Genomic DNA, 14,269 nt, shown 5'->3' with positions numbered 1-14,269 from the left:
CTGAGATCTTAAGACATGCTGGAGAGATCCAAGGAAGAGGGCCTTGCCCCCTACTATAGAGGAAGGCAACCCCCCCCCCCACACACACACACATGCACACACACAAATCTGTACCAATCTGACGCTGGAGTACAACAATTCCTGTCTGCTCCCACCCATCCATCTGTCGTTTCCACCTCTTTCTTTCCACCCTGGAATTAAAATGCTGGGACACGGCCTATCGCTCTACCACATGCATTGATAGTGCTCGGCATAATCCGAACAGCTCCAGGACCGTGGCACCCACGTTTGGAAACACTTTCTGCTCTCCGGGGGCAGGAGGGCTGAGCAAGATGAAAACATTTCCTCCCCAGCCCCCTCCGCTCTGCTGTTTCCCAACTCATTTTATACAGAACTTTTTTTTGGTTTGTTTTCTTTCCTTTTCAGCAGGAAGCTTTCCACTCCCGATCCTGTTGCAAAGTTCATTAACCCATTAATGAATAGGTAAGCGTGGGCTCATTTTGAAAACCTTATTTCAGTCCCGTTGTCTTTGCCACAGTCAAGCACAGCCCAGAAGCTGCTCCGTGCTAATTGTATTATAAGAGGCTATTCATAGTCGTGGGTGTGTGCTCACGTTGAAAGGTTTATGATGGGGATTTTGCACTGTTTTCTGCAGCTTAGCAGGCAGTGACGATGTTCAATAGTGCATTGTCTGTGGGAGCCTGCCCTTGCCCTGGGATCTCCTCCCAGATTTTTACAGCTCTTCCTGGAGCTCTGGCACCGACATAAACCCCAGCAGAAGGATTGATTCCCACATCCCATGAGGACAGAGTCATGCAACCCTGATAGCAATGAAAGTAATTTGGCATCTCTTTGCATTCTTCCAGTGGCTGATGAAAACCCATGCTGCCTTGCCTCCTTGTGAAGCTCTTCTCTCTCAGAGCCATAGGAAAAGTGACACTCCTGTTTCTCCTTTCAGCCAAGCACTGATCAGACCCCCTCCAAAGTTTTGGCTCCGAGCAGCATCGCTCACAGCGTGCACCCACCATTTTTGCCCCACGGCTGGCAATCCAGCTGTGGGCTTCCCATTTATACCCAGTGGCCAGCTGCATCCACATTTCTGCTCCAGCTCGTGTCCACCAGGCCAGAAAGCACCAAGGCTTCTGCTCTCTGGGGCATGGTAAGCCGGTAGCAAAGGGAACCCCAAACCTTTTTAAAGCAAGAGGACAGAGACTGGTGCTTGGCAGGTTCTCACCTTCTGCCTTAATTTGGCTTTGCCTTTCATCTGGGTTTGGAACAGCAATTTCCCATCCATGCACTGTGCTCATCTGTTTCTGCCGTGTTTACAAAACACATGGATTTTGGCGCTACCCCCCATAATTCATCCTCAATATATTCAAACTCATGTACAGGCAAGGCAAAAGCCCATAAGCAGCCCTGACCCTTGCACTGAAACTATAATCGTTCCCACACATCCTTGTAGACACCACACCGAATGGAGCATGTGCTGCATTTATATTGTGTGGCCATGAACACATGCACGCTTGCACACCTAACAATGTTGTGCATGCACATCCTGTCACACGAGCTGCTCTGTGGAGAAACAAGGCATTTTGAGCACACGTCTGGCCTGCAGTTTTGTGCCATTTGCCAAAATCCATACATCTGCACCCCGTGGTATCAAACAGCTCGGGGATCTCAGCCATTCAAAAGGGGGATGGATCCTGGACTGGTTCCCCTTCCTACATACCCTGGCTGCATATGGGGTCAGTGGAGGAGAAGCTGGACAGTTGTGGGTCTATCCTCTCTCTTGTTTGCACTGTGATAGCTTGCAAACCCCTTGGAGATGGGTACCAGGTGAGAAGCTGGCATGATACTCCAGGAAGTGATCCAGGGACAGTGCTTGGGCCCATTGCCTTATTTGCTTTGGTCTCAGTATCTTACATAATTAAAGGGAAGATGTCAGTCCTAAGAGGGTTCCTCTGCAGATTAACCAAATCACTCTGAGCTTTATGCTGGACTGTAAACCAGGGTGGCACATGCAATGGAGGGGAAGGACACAGGAAGCCACAGAGTAGGGGACAGCAGAAGTCCATCAAATCCTACACCCCTGCTTCATGACTAATTGTCCAAGATATTTTAAAGGAAGATCCAGAACTGTCTTAATGGGCAATATTCCAGTAACATGAGTCAAGTCAGTCCAGGGGCTGGTATGACCATTGGGGCACCTTCGATATTGGGCATCTTTAGTGCTTCTTCAGCTAAAGTGACCTGGTGATGCCCCTCTCCACTCCAGGTATGAATGGCCACTGGCTCACGGGGAGCTCACCCACCCTTTGACAAGTCTTGTTGGGTGTCCACACACCCTCCTCCCCCAGGCTGGCCCAGTTTAGTTGCCAGCAACTGGACCATGCACAAGGCTGTACAGGTTTACTTGGGACCAGATAGCAGACCAAGACCCCAGTAACACAGCCAGGGTGGAAATGTGCTCCTGATGCTGAGCTCCTAGTGGTTAGATATATATCCTTTGGTAGAAGACTGGGCATCTTAGCTCTTAAGCTGTGATATTCTTGTTATTTGTATAAGCGCAAAGGTCTAATCTACTTTTAAGAGCCACTAAGCTCTCTGCCTCTGCAAGGCAGGATATCTGCACTCCAGCACAGTCTCTCCCAGTCCCACTGAATGCTGGCTAACCCAAACTGGGTTAGGGACTCTGGGGGCTTTATCCCCTCCTCCTCTATGCTAAAACCCTGCACACAAGTGACCCAGATCCTTTCCCCGCAGCACACAGGCCGAGTGCAGTCCTCGCTCACCTTGCCAGAGTCCCTGAAAAGCCATGACTTGTACCTACTTTTGTGCCATACCTGCATCTTGGCCTTGGGACTACATCACAAAATGGCAAGGAGGAGCAGGACCCCCCGTCTTGTGCATTCATGGCCTTTTGGGGTGGAACAGGATTGTGCTTTGATGCCTATGAGGTGGGATGGGACCTGGCCCAAGTTGCCCAGCCCCAGGATGGAGCAAAAGCAGCTTGCCTGTCAAGGTACCCTTAGGTCATCACTGCACATCCTTTTTAAACTGTCCTGATATCACTTCATGGTAATACAGCTCCCCCACACCCTCTCACACTATATCGATCCCTTACGTGATCAAAAGGAGTTCCTCAGTCAGTCTGGTGTGATTTGCCTTTGGCAGACCTATAGAAATCACAGAAAATGAGGGCTGGAAGGGACCTCAGGTGGTCACATCTAGTCCAATCCCCTACTCAAAGCTGGACCAGCCAAGGCTTGGTCCACCTGGATCTTCAAAACCTCCAAGGATGGAGACTGAATCACCTCTCTAGGTAACTTGTACCACTGCTGTCCTCGCAAGAAAGGTTTTCCTAATATCCAACCTCAACTTCCCTTGCTGCAACTTGAGCCCATTGCTCCTTCTGTCATCTGCCCCCACTGAGACCAGTCCAGCTCCAGCCTCTTTGGAAACACCTTTCAGGGAGGTGAAGGCTGCTATCAAATCCCCCCTCGGTCTTCTCTTCTGCAGTCTAAATCAACCCAGTTCCCTCAGCCTCTCCCCACCAGTCCTGTCCCCCAGCCCCACAACCATTTTCATTGCCCAATATAACAGGAGTCTCTCCCCAGCTGAACTGGGATGGGGAGTTAGCAGGCATCCTTGTAGCCTCTCCGGAGTGCCATCGATCACTCCATCTCTACATTGCAGGATCCCACTCCCAGGGCATGGCAGCTTTCAAGCTAATTGGCACCCCTCGCTGTGTGCTCTTGGGACCTCAACTCTTCCCAAGTTGCTCCATGAATCCCGCTGGCTGGATAGGCCAACTGCCCCATCTCACCCCATCCCAGTTACACTTGGGGTTGCACTGACTGTTTAATACAATAGGCTAACTAGCCCCTTGCTCTCTCCTTGAACCAGCTTCTTCTCTCAATCCTTTCAAACTATTCTGTTTCTGCAGCCGACATCCACCAAACAGATCAGGAGCCGGTGAGGGATGCTTCAGGCCTTCAAGGCAGGAACTGCAGTTCTGCTTTGGGCACAAAGTTGGTGCTCATGGGAGGATCTAGGATTTTGAAAAGTGGGGTGCAGATGGTGTGATGAACACTTAACACAATGCATACTTTTATCAGATTAAAGAGTAACTAGAAGCTTTACCAATATGCCAGGGACCTAAGGCTTTATTCAGTTTAAGAGAGAAGCCAAAACAAAGATAAATTTACTGTATCATATATTAGGTATAACAAAACCTACAATGCCCATGCAAAATATAATCAAAAGATGATGTTTTGTGAGTCCTACAGCCATTCGAATCAAATAGACATCTCTTTTTTAGATCCAAACAACAACAATTTCACCTTCCTGAGCGTCTTCGCTATCTCTGCATCTGAGGTACCGCTTATAGCTTGAGTTAAAAACAGTCTGCAGGGCTGTGAAATAGGAGCTATGTTACCAGGAGCAGCGAACAAACCACAGAATTGCAGAATGAAAAATAGCTTAACCGGTGGAACATCGAGACCATTAAAAAAAGAGAGAGGGTCGTTAGCACCTGTGTAATGAAGAGTTTAAAAGAAATCAGGTGAAGTATAATGAGCTATGAAGTCAACTGACTCCTTCACTGGTGACTACCACTGCCAGGCAGTTGGTTTTAAACTTGCATGGAGCAGGAGTCAAACGGGAGTGCTGCTTTGAGAGGACAGGCTCTGTCTCCAGGGCTTATTCCAGCCTTTCTACTGACACTAGAAATACAGGGAGCCCATAGTCCTGCTGCGGTGTGGGCTTTATAATAGCAATTGCTGTCCCCTGGAACCTGGCCCAAGACCCACCAACTCCATCCTATGGCAGTTGGGAACGGCTTCGACATCCTGCTAAGGGGGATGAGATGTCAAGAGCCAGCTAAGGTGGGAAAGAGGCTTCCTCTAGCCAATGAACCACCCATTAACCTATTCATGCCATTGCTCATTCTGCACTAACAGCACTCAAGTGGAAGCCGTGTTGGAACCGGGCCTTGCACGTATCCCCACCACGCATCGCTGCAGACAGGCGGGTCGCTTCCTGATGCATCTTGTCCCCTGCATTAAAGGTGAATGGTGAAGTTGAAATAAGACCCAAGTTTATGATTCAGGGTTATGCCTCGAATCCTCTGTGGGACTCGACAACTGTCCCTCGCACCCCTTTTGGGGTTGGTTGCAGTATCCCGGGCAAGAGAAACATGAACCCTGAACTTCAGGCCAGCAAGATCAAAGGAAGGGAAGATTTTCAAATGCTCCTTTCTGATATGCATTGTCCATAGATTGCATGTGCGGGCTAGGCAGGATCTTTAAAGATCTTCCCCTCTTGGGATATAGGGCACAGGCATGGAGAGGGCCTCTGAGATCAGAGACCTCTGCTCTGCCTTTCCAAGCAACCGGTTACGAAAAAGCATCATGGCTCATCGTTACAGGGAAAGCAGCAAGTTCCTGCTCGGAGACCTTGGACCTCAACAAGGAATCTTTCCCTCTCTCCCCCACATGCCACATCTGGGCACATTTCATCTGGTCCATGGGGCCAAAGGATTCAGCACCAATCAACCTGAAGGGAGCTAGGGCCACTAAACAAGGATTGCAGGACACCAGCCCTGCAAGAGATAATTGCATTTTCCTATTTGCTGGGGGGGGAGAACCCAACTGCAGTGTATGTTATGGGGTAGAGACAGGCAGCGAGGGTCACCCGGGGATATTTCCAGCAAAAAAGCATCGTCAGGGGTGCGTGCAGCATGTAGGAGAACAAGTCCTTGGACACTTGATCCCACCATAATCCAGACAACCAACCCACTAACCAGAGCATGGAGACACTGAAGCTGAGGAATTCTTGTCTCCGCTTCATCCCTGAATGAGGTTTTATCCTTCCCCAAATTAGGTGATAAAATGCTGCCACATGCAAAAGTGAGGAATTCAAGTTCAGCAGCACTTTAAAGGACTGTCCAGGCTGTCACTGGGGAAAACCCAGAGCATGGTCTGGCCATATAAATACTCCTGTGTGTATCCGCATGGACCAGGAGATGGAGATAAAACACATATAACCCTGCCAGGACACATGCCCACACCCGTGCTTGAGCATGGGGATGGAGATGAACGTGGGTCTCCCCTGCCCACCACCCACTCGCACAAAACAGCTACAAAAGGGCGTAGAGGTAGCATCCTTGGAGGGCCACGTTGGCCTAGGAACAAAGCGTCCATTTGGTAGGGAATAGGTCTTTGCATTTCAGGGACGAAGGCCAAAAAATGCAGAGCACGAAGATAAATGGCCACTGCAGACAGGCTTGGCAAGGAGCACGCAGCAGCTGGGCAGCCCTCACATCAGCCCGTGAACTCCCTGCCTTGCTGTTGAGGGTTTCAAAGCAAAGGGCAAGATGAGGACAAGGCAGGACTAACAGAGAGGGAGAGAGAAATGGGGGGGATTAGCTTGAGAGGGTACACTGCCTAATAACCAATTAGGAAGAACCTGGTTCTTCGTTGTCTGATGACAACTGAAGATGAGTGGCCCTGAGGCCATCAGGAAAGCATCCCTGGTCCTGAAAAAGTTGCTCTGACTTGCTCTTTATTCCTTATGATGATGTTGAAACATCGATCCCTGACCCGCCAGACAGGGATGGTTTCATATGCAATACACAGCCGCTTACAAAGAAACCCATGTTTGTAACGTGGCCCCCACCCCTTCACAGCACCGGTCTCCACTGAAATCACCCACATGCTGGTACTCCTCGAGAGCTGGACAGCGCCCGGGACACGGGCTTTTGCTCAGGGCTGAGATTACTACCCGGAGCGAACAACAAAACACCTTTTTGGTGTTGCAAAAAATGGAGGAAAACTGGGTTTTTTTAATAGAACCCCCCCCAAAAAATACTTCTTTGCAGGTTTAGGAGACTGGAACACCATCAATTGGGAGGAGTTTCAGCTGTTCAGCACAAAGACCTGCACTGTTTTGATGAATAAAGGAAAATTTTCTTGTGAAAATTGATTGAGGAGATAGTGGGTTCCTCTTCCAGCTGGTAGCAGGCGAGGGTGTCATGTACTGTCTATTTGCCTGGAGCAGAAGGCATGGAAAAAAGAATTCAAGCATATCTGATTTTAAAAAGAAGACTGAGCCCCCTGAGAAAGAGGGTCCATTATCCTGAGTATTGCTAATGGCTAGAATCCGGATACCACACATCGTCACAAAAAACAAAATCATGATTATTTTTTTTTTAGGAACAGAAACAGGCCTTTTTCCTTTGCCTCCTGTTAACCACAGAATTACAGAAAACGAGGGTTGAAGGGACCTTGGGAGGTCACATCTAGTCCAACTCCTGCTCCAAGCAGGACCACCCCAACTATATCATCCCAGACAAGGCTTTGTCTACCTGGGGCTTCAAAACCTCCAAGGATGGAGACTGCACCACCTCTCTGGGGAGCCTGTTCCAGTGCTTCACCACCCTCCCAGCAAGAGGATTTTTCCTAATATCTAACCTCAACTTCCCTTGCTGCAGTTTGAACCCATTGCTCCTTCTGTCATCTGCCCACTGAGACCAGTCCAGCTCCATCCTCTTTGCAGCCCCCCTGCAGGGAGGTGAAGGCTGCTATTCAATCCCCCTCAGTCTTCTCTTCTGCAGACTCAATCAGCCCATTTCCCTCAGCCTCGCCTCACCAGTCCTGTCCCCCAGCCCCACAACCATTTTCATTGCCCTCCACTGGACTCTCTCCAACGTGTCCACATCCTTTCTGTAGTAGGAGCCCACAGCTGGACACAGGACTCCAGATGTGGCCTCACCGGTGTCAAATAGAGAGGAAGAATCACTGCCCTCAAACTCCCGGGGTTTTCCAACTTTTTCATACAATGATAATGGCTGGAAACTACCTGAAAAAGAAGCTGAGGTTGTCAAGTAATCCCAGGGTTCTGGGAACAGAAAGGAAACTTCCCCAGTCCCGACACCCCACTCGCTTTGTAGGACGGGCAGCTGGGATTTCATGTGCATCCTGCTGTCGGCAGGTCTTTGTGCTTCTACCTGAGCCTCTCCGCTCTGTTTTTTTTTTTGGTTTGACTTTTCTTGATTTGTTTAACAAAAACCTATTTCCATTCTGGTTTCTCCGAGCCCTGCGCTGCCAGTGCAGCCCACATGCATCCTAACGAGCATGCCGCAGAGATTAAGCCATTAACGAGTGACAAGGTACCGCGCTCGGAGGCATTAGGCCTGGAGCCCTGCGGCTAAGCTGTTAATGGCAGAATTAGGCTCTTAAATAAAAATGACCTGCCCATCAGGAGTGCGAATACCTGCAAATCTCCCCATGTTGTATTTGTAGTTAGCACAGTGCCCGCAAGCTTTACCAAGCAAGGAGGATGTCTTTGTGTATTCCTGGATGCAGGAAGTCTCGGGCAAATCATTCGTGCCTCAGTTTCCCCATTGGGAAGTGCAGGCTGATGAATCCTTCTCGGGGATGCTCTGGTCCGGCGTGGTGAGGGCCACAGGAAAGGCTCTGAATGCTGCGTACCGCTCTGCTCCCTTACTGTTCCCTGGGCTTGTGTGGGGGTTTTTCCCTCCTTGGGAAACATGATGAAGACAGGTGGAGTAGATTAGCCTGTGTACAAATATTCAGCCAGTCTCTGAGCAATAAATGGATCTCAGTCAGGTCTATTATCTGTCTGGCTGCAGCTCCTATTATCTGCTGTGAATTGTAGCAGCTCTCTCTGGAACAGCTTTCAGGCACCATCATTACCAACTTCCACGCCTTCCCAAGACCATGCTGTAACAAGGCTTGCTGGATAATACTTGCCATTAGACAAGGAGCATAAAGGATCTGAGCTCTGACTATGGGGATAAATGGCTCTGCGTGGTGCTTAACATTCATTAACACTGGCTGGTTATTAAAGAAAATTCTAGGTTCAGAACTGCGAAACCCATATTCCACATTATATATCATCTAATTGATCTAGGAAGCTGCTTCTTCTTGCTCCATCCTCCCACAATGCTGGGGACCATAAGCAGAAAGGTCCAGGGACTTCAAGAAGAAGAAATTCCAGATGTTGTGAACTACACCTGCACTTCGGTCTGCAGCTGAAATCACAGCTGACACCAAGCTAGGACCAGCTGAGTGCATCATTTTGCTATAAGCTGGGCACGACAGCAAGGGTCGGATGAGACAGTCCTGCAAGCTTCAGAGTGGGAATTGCTTGAGCGATGGCAAGTTTGGGCCCAGACTCCTATCTGATTTTTTGCATGGTTTCCAGTTCATTACAGAGATGCCAGAAGGGGCCGGCTGCAAAGTCTGGATCAGACTCAAAGCCTCATTAGGTGGTCGGCATCTGCTCAGGACTTCGCTCAGGCTCAGCTCTAATAATAAAAGAAATGATCCTTCTAGGAAGTGTAATTATAATAAGGTCCGTAAGGCGCATTGCTATAGCACCTCTTCTGAGGATCTCAAAGCATGGGTTAGCTGGTTCTCTTACAACAGCCCTGAATAAGCACCACTTATTACACCTATTTTCCATGCAGGTAAAATTCAGGGCAAAACCCAAGGGCTCTGAGCATACCAGTACAGTGCCTCCCTGTCATGTCCAACCCTCCTGGCACACCTCATATCCACCAGCTCAAGAATGGAGAAGTGCATGGAGGTCCAGCGGCAGGAGGATAGAGAGGAACCAAATAACCATGGGTGCAATAGGTCGTGGGGACTGACCTCCTCTCCAGCTGGGCTCCATCCTGCTCAGGGCTGAGGCGCATGGTCAGGACTCTTCCAGCCTTCGATGGCCAGTTGAGACCTACAGAAATCAAACCGGTGGGAAAAGGCCTTTCATTCTGGGGGACAAATGTGTCTCTGCCGGGTGCCCCTCACCAAGTCTCTGCCCTCTTCCCACTGTCCTGTGAACTGAAGTTGCACCGTCAGTGCCGGGTGAGCAGCAGGATGCCCTCCCTCCTGTGCAGCACCATAGCCTGGCCTGAGCACCTCATTGAATGCAAGGGATGGGAGAAACCCGGGGTGGGCTCAGTCCCAGCCTCAGGTGGGTGCTTTGCCGCCCGTTTCTGTTCGGACGTACAAAAAACTGGAACTCTTGGTTCCCAAATGATCCCTTGTCTCAGACCAACACGCCTAGCAAGTGCACCCCTTTCCTGTTGGGATGCAAGCAGGCAGGTTTTGGACAACCCTGTGTGACCTAAATCATCCAGGGCCCCATCACTCTTGCCCTTTATCCTCTGGCTCTGTGAGCAGCTCCCTAAAGCTGTTTCCTATTCATCAGCTTGAAGCCAGCAGCCTAGAGAGATCGAGACAAGCTGAAGACGTGAGACACCCTCTGTACGACCAGCCTGTACACACGTCCGAAGTCACGCAGGAGCATCCTCGCCAGCCCCCGACCTGTCAGTGTTACACCCAAGGAGACACGACTGCAGAGGCTGAAGGAAACACCTAACGGTGGAGAAATGGACATTTCATCCGCCAAGTCCTTATCGGTGAACCACAGCCAAGGTGGCAATGTCTCAACCGCCTACGTCCCGGAGTTGGACACTGCAAGGAACTAATGAAGAAGTGGGACTATCCCACCTGTCCCTTGCAGTGTCCCCTGCAAAGGGGGAAGCCAAACCCTGGGGGCAGCCGCTCTAGTCCACCTCCTTGCTGTAGCAGAGGCACTTGAAGGGAAAGCCGTCCGTGAGGCTGGCTGGGGCAGGCAGGATGCATTTTCCCTGCCTGCTTGGCAGAGAGCAGCGAGTATTTTTGGGGAGATGTTTTGGAAAGGAAAAAAAAAAAAGAAAAGAAGAGAGGGCTGTGGTTTTTTTAATGGTAATAAAAGTCTATTTGATTTGTACACAGTTTATGCTCTGCATAAAAATACTAATCGCCCTTTCATACGGAGGAGAAGCACAAATCTTTTTCACATTCGCCCTTCCTCCCTCTCCTACCCCCTGTCATCCTTTACCCTGTGAGGACCCAGTCGTCATTTGTGTCACAACCGAGTCCTGACTGTGCTGTCGCTCTCACGCGCCCTCCCCCTGGCTTCCCACTTGCAAATCGGCAAACTCTTATTTTGGATTGAGATGGAAAACTGAAGGCCTTTTTTTCTCTTTCTTGTTCAAGAGAGAGCGCAAGTGTGCAAGAATGGCTCCAAACAGAAATGCACCAGAGCTCGAAGACGCCCGCTCTCCACCTCCCCTTTGGTGCACGTCTTTTTCCAAGGTCACCTCCGAGGCTTTTCCGACTTGGCTCTGAGAACGAGAAAGATCGTGCCCCCAAGCAGCACATGAAGCCATCGCTGTGGCTTGGAAATATTCCCCGTGTACAGATGCCACAGGAGAGCTGATGATTTTCCAGGACTCTTTCTCTGGCCAGAGAAGGAGGAAGACAGAGTGAGGAGCGAGCTTTCCCTGTCCGGCAGCATGACTCACGCAGTCCCCTTTCCAATATGCACGCACATACATGCTTGTGGGGGGGCTGTATCCTCCCACCTCCCACTCAAAGGCAAAAAAACCAAACACTACTGTTGTGTCTAATTAATTCTGGGGATTTGCTTGAGGATGGTAGGGAGTAAGGGGGGGGGAAGGAGGTGAGCAAGCAGCTTGCAACACGATCCAAAAAAATAATCGGTCCTGGAAGCTTTTAAAGAGGCTCCTTTAAATCTGTGCCAAGCCGTAAGAAGAAAAATGCTGCCTCTACAGCCCTCCCACCAGTGATGGGATCCCGGACGGCTGAGACTTCTGATTGGTTCTGACTCCTATCAAAAATGTGTCTGTGATAGCAGTCCTTTCTCAATGACATTTTGGAAGGTAGTGTCGTCTCCTTGCCGATGCCTGCCAAGGCATCCCAAGGGCCCCCACGCTAGGCCAGTTTCTTACATCAGAGACCAAGGTGCACATGTGCAAATGTGCATCCGTGCAAAAGTGCATATGTGTACATATGCATAGGTGGGGTGGACTTTTGGGCACTGGGTTTTTGAGCACTCTGCTCTCCCCTTTAAACAAGGCCCCCAACCTCCCCAAAATCCATAACAACAAAAGCAAGGCAAGCTTCTTGTCCTCCACACTTGCTTTCCAACCGTGGCACCATGCTCTGCATTGAGCTAGATCTCAGAAGCTCAACAGGAGGAAGGCCCAGCAGGACCTGGATGGAGGATGTCCATAAGGATGAGCCAAAGCCTGGTGAAGTCAATAGCAAGACTCAAGTTAAAGGGTTTTACTAGGCAGCAAGTGCTGGGCTGGAGCCCCTGCATTGACAACAGAGGAGCCTGTTTTGCTGGGGTAGATTTTAGTGCCCTTTGGAAATACAACCACCACCCGGCCGTGTGAAGCCAGGGGATTTTCCCTGCCTCCCCACAGCTCTTTCCAATGAACCACCCTGGACATCTCCCCATCAATCCAGGAGTTGGAAAGCTCTGACCCCTGCCAACCTCATTTCATTCTCACCTCCAAAGAAAGACGTGAGAGTGAAAACAGGAACATGCCAAGCCTGCGAAGGCAGCAATGCATGCAGATTGACCCGTCTGTGGCTCAAATGTAACCCAACTGATTTAAATCACGCCTGGATGCTAAGCAGCCACAGCCTTTGGATCCGAGGCATCTCATGGTTCTGTGCATGCAAAGGGAAGTTCAGATCCTACAAGGTTTCCAAGCATAGAAATACTTTGGAGGTCTAAAGAATGGAAAAACTCCAACTTTGACAGGCTGCAGCAAGGGTGGCAAAGATCTGGCATGCATCGGCACAGCCCAGGGCCAGCCGTGGAGGATGCAACTCCCAGAATAGTGCTATATGCACTGGTTCCAGCACGGGCGCACCCATGGGCCCAATCCCGCCTGTGGACCGGCTCCGTGCAGCAGATGAGTTCGACACCCCTGGGCTAATATCTATCCCCCCCTCAGTGCTGTCAATTTTTGGTTCTCGTCTCAATGACACTGCGACCCATTGCAATGCTTTCCAGGGCAGGCATAGTCAAAAGCTAGTAAAAGGAAGGTGAAGCAAATCAACTCAATATATCCCATTATTCCCGTTTGTGCCAAGCCTACTGATGCTGAACAGTGCAATCCTGAAATGAGTATTTCCTAGGAAGGAACAGGCGGGGGGAGACCAGAAAAACTGGCTTGAAAGACAGCCGCAATGATTTATAACCAAAGATCCCGCTGACGGAGAACAGCTGCTGCAGGAAAAGTCTCGGTGCCCTTGCTACGCGTCCCTGTTCGTTACACCTGAGGGCAGCATAGAGCCGTCCAGCCGGGGGATGCTGGTACGAACCAGTTAACTTGTTCCCAGAAAAATGCTCTTCTCTTGTGCGTGCCAGTCTCTGACACCTATACGACTGCCTCTCGAAAGCATCTGACGTTGATGTTGAGCTGTTCAGTATCATTGACAGAGAACTGGGAGCTCTACCAACGCTCCTGCACATACTGGTCCCCGGGCGCTTCGGCTGCTCCCAGTAGCAACATTTTCCACCCTCCCTATTAGGTCTTCTTGTGGTTCATTCAGATTCCTGGTTTTTCTCCTCCCACCCCTCCACATCTCTTTCTTAACTTACCCCAGTGATGAAGCAAAGGTCATTATCAAGCATGCCAGCTCTCCAAATTTTAACAGCTGCTTCCCCTTTCCTCACCTGTGAGCTGCCATGTTGAGGAAAACCCTCAGAAGTTCATTTGCCATTTATAAATTGCAATCTCAGGATTTTTCTTTCAGTGCACAAGTCCAGCTTGAGAGCTTTTCCCCAGCTCCAAGCTTCAAGCTGCTTTTACTGCAATGAAGGCATCTCTAGCAAACACTCAGAGCAGCATCTCTTGCATCCTCTGCTTCACTCCGGTATCCTACGGGAGGTGATGAGGAACGTGTTGAATACGTTTATCCAGACGGTACCCAGAGAGATCTGTGCCATGTTGTGAGTGTTTCTCAGGCAAAATCAAGGGAGGACAGCAGTGTATGGTCACAGGAATCATTGCATCCACATTAGAAATGCTGCTGGCTCTGGGGTGGACTTCAGCCGCTATAACGGGGCACAGCAAAGTTACGGTGCAGAGAGTAGAGCACAATCCTGCATGCGGGAAAAGGGAAAGTTGGTTTGCATTGAAAACTAGTACACCAGGCAATTTAAAAGCATCCTTTGCCAGTAAGCTCCCATGGACTGATCAATTATTTCCTCTTCTGAGTATTGGGGGAAACCTGTGGTATGCCACATCCCACTGCATGCTAAGAACCGGCAAGTGCTAACTTTGTAATAGCAACCATGATACAATGGAAAGAACATTTAAAAGACCCTTTTCTTCACCTTCTCTGCTGCTTGTTTCATTTTCTGTATCACCCCC

The sequence above is a fragment of the Gavialis gangeticus genome, unplaced genomic scaffold, assembly GCF_001723915.1.
Source record: "Gavialis gangeticus isolate Ggan-Ray unplaced genomic scaffold, GavGan_comp1, whole genome shotgun sequence".
In the NCBI taxonomy this organism is placed as follows: Eukaryota; Metazoa; Chordata; order Crocodylia; family Gavialidae; genus Gavialis; species Gavialis gangeticus.
The sequence above is the reverse complement of the archived record's forward strand: the minus strand, read 5'-3'. Positions refer to the sequence as shown.